The following is a 3,311-nucleotide window of genomic DNA, read 5'->3' on the forward strand; positions in this document are numbered from 1 at the left end:
AGATGTGTTTAAGAGACAGGAATTCAACTACCTCACGAGAAAAATTTGCTCTCATCAAATAATTACATTGCCTTCGGTTTTGCGTTGCGCGCGAATAGATTATTTTGCTGCACGGAAAACACGCAGCTACAGATAACAATAATGGCAGAGTGCAATGATGCGTAACGAATACACCACATAACACAACTCTACTGGCGCGCGGGCTTCGAGATATCAAGTTGATTAAAAATGGGCACTTTCTTAAAAAAGGGGAGGGGGTCGACTGCACCCATCGACCCCCCCCACGGTACGCCCCTGTAGTGGTCATGTTTGGGCTAACAGGGTTAGCTATGCTTTCTTTTGTAATGTATATTTTAAAAAGTGAATGTATACCCTTACAAAAATGTCCTATATGACGAACTCTTATAGGATTCAATAGGACAAATCCTATAGGTTTGTGTAGGTTTTTCGCCAATAGATTCCTATAGGATCCTATTGAAACCTATACACTGCCCATAGGATCTTGCAGGACATTTTGTAAGGGATATATCGTTCACAAAATGTAAATCGTTCACAAAATATCGTTCACAAATGTACAAACAATATTGTTTTAACAATTTGATCAACAAAAAGAGTGTATGATAGTGTAATTTATGAATCCGGATAAAATTATTCCACAGTGGAAGTCATGTGGCACACAACAGTTTCAATTGTTATTAACTTTATGGTCTCAGTAACTCTTTTTTTTTTTATTTTAACTCCTAAAGCCAAAAGATAATTTCCTGGGACTTCAGGAACAAGCAATCAAGTAAGTTTAGATATAGAAGCAAGTCAATGTATTGTGAATTATTCCCTTGACGTACAAAGTACTGATTTTTCACATCATTACCAGTGGCAGCTCTAGGGTACATTTCTATGGGGATAAGAAGTCCAACAGGGGGAGGGATTGAGCTTGTATGCTTGATGAGGGGGAGGGTTTGTGAATGGTGTCCCCCTCCCAGATAAGATTTTTTTAAATGGCACTCTACGACTGTGAAAGACATGTTTTGGATTGATATAGGCCTATTAAAAAAAAATTTTTTTGGTCCGATTGCCCGACAAGCTCGTGGGAGGGGGGGGTTTGGGGTGGGGGTCTTGACTTGTCCGATGGTGCCTTCTACTGATCAATACAACATGCAGTAAATAGAATGAGCTTTCAAACCAAATTAGAATAAACTTTAATGATATCCAACTGACATAATTTAAATACTTGATCAAAATTCTGTAATATTTTTATTCATTTCCACTGCAAAGTTATATTCTCTTGCCTTGATACAAATTATAATAAATTGAATTCCTTTCTTTGTATTTCCATGGTTATTTGTATAAATAAATAGATGAATGGATAAATAACAAACCCTATTTTTAATTGCCATATGTCCTGTATACTACAAGCATAGTCCATGATACAAGCCTTAATTGTAAAATGTAAAAATGTATAATTATCTTTACCCAGGGCCTCTGGCTCTCACAGAATCCTGGTTACATCCTGGTTATGATCCTGAATATCTTTTTCATCCTAATCATTATTATTATTGTTTCAAAGACAGCCAAACCATGAGTTACTCCTCGCAAATCGGGTTTCAGAGATAATGGGCAAAACATGCTTGAATGTCAAAGAATATATTTTAGTACACTAAACTAACCTTTATATATTTATACATCATGCTATGATGCTATTTTCCCCATTTTCAATGTCAAAACAACAATTTTTAACAATTTGGTGATGGTTTCTGTATGAGAAATACCTGAAATCATATACTTTGAAGGCTGACTACTCAAATATTGTTATTTAAACAGCTATATGTTTAAATGCTTGTAACTTTATAAGGAAATGTTGGATTTAAATGATTTTTTACCATTATATAGCTCTTGTTTTACTGTTTCACCCTGTATAATTAACTAAAAATACATTTTTCAAGAGTATATGCTTCTCGTCTACTAGTATTCTTTGTACTTTTTGTGCAGTTTGTAAGAAAAGAGCAACCACCATATAAAAAAAAACCATTTTTATATACACATAAAAAAACAGTAAAATGCTAATTATCGAAACATTTTAATTTTTAAACAGGCAATCAGAACATTTGACTTTTGAGGAAATTAGTCTCCTCACTGAGAGTGAGCATGAGGACAGTGAGGAGTCCTTTGAAGAAATCAGTCTCCTCACTGAGAATCTGACTGATAGTGAGGACATTGCAAATAAGTCTGAAAGACATGATGAGGCACAAAAAACGGTAATTACAATTTATTTTAATTTCTTCACAATTTAAATATTTTCTATCGGCATTCAATAGCAGATAGGCTGAGAATATCAGAAACAAAACAATATGGTTTCCAGCCTCTTGATGACTAGCAAGGTCAAGAGGTCATACTAACTTGCTAAAATCGACAAAAATGTAATACTATAAATACTATGAAAATAAAACAGATTTTAAACCACCAATACATTTGAAAAAGTTAGCGTTAAAATGTTGAACAGATTAAAATGTTAAAAATAAATGTAATGTAGCTTTAACAATGAATGCTTGTTTTTGCAAAGATTTTTTTTTTTTTATATTTTCCTCTTTAATGTGACAAGACGGATTATGTGTTTATAATCTTAGTAACAAATGTTATGTCTTCTCTGTAGGCTTCAGAGGATTACCTAGCACCAAGTAATCCAGGAAATCTTCTAAGTTTGAATGCGATTGCAGCAGATTGGTAAGTTCAAACAAAATAAGTAATACATTACATTTTTTCCTTTAACATACAAGGTATTGAAACTTACATGTCGCTTGGTATGCTTATTAAAAAAAAAAAACACCTAAAATTCATAAAGCATATTCAGGCTGACTTTCTGCATACACTCTGTCTCTTATACACATCTCTATGCTTTCTTTTGTAATGTATATTTTAAAAAGTGAATGTATACCCTTACAAAAATGTCCTATAGGACGAACTCTTATAGGATTCAATAGGACAAATCCTATAGGTTTGTGTAGGTTTTTCGCCAATAGATTCCTATAGGATCCTATTGAAACCTATACACTGCCCATAGGATCTTACAGGACATTTTTGTAAGGGATATATCGTTCACAAAATGTAGGATGAGTACAAACAATATTGTTTTAACAATTTGATCAACAAAAAGTGTGTATGATAGTGTAATTTATGAATCCCGATGAAATTATTCCAAAGTGGAAGTCATGTGGCACACAACAGTTTCAATTGTTATTAACTGCATTGAGTTACTAAACACATTATACACTGTACTTTTTCAAATAAACATGTCATCTGTGATGAATCCTGTCTCT

This window comes from Anneissia japonica, unplaced genomic scaffold (genome assembly GCF_011630105.1).
Source record: "Anneissia japonica isolate Jap-2015-1 unplaced genomic scaffold, ASM1163010v1 scaffold1883_len165119_cov152, whole genome shotgun sequence".
Lineage (NCBI taxonomy): Eukaryota > Metazoa > Echinodermata > Crinoidea > Comatulida > Comatulidae > Anneissia > Anneissia japonica.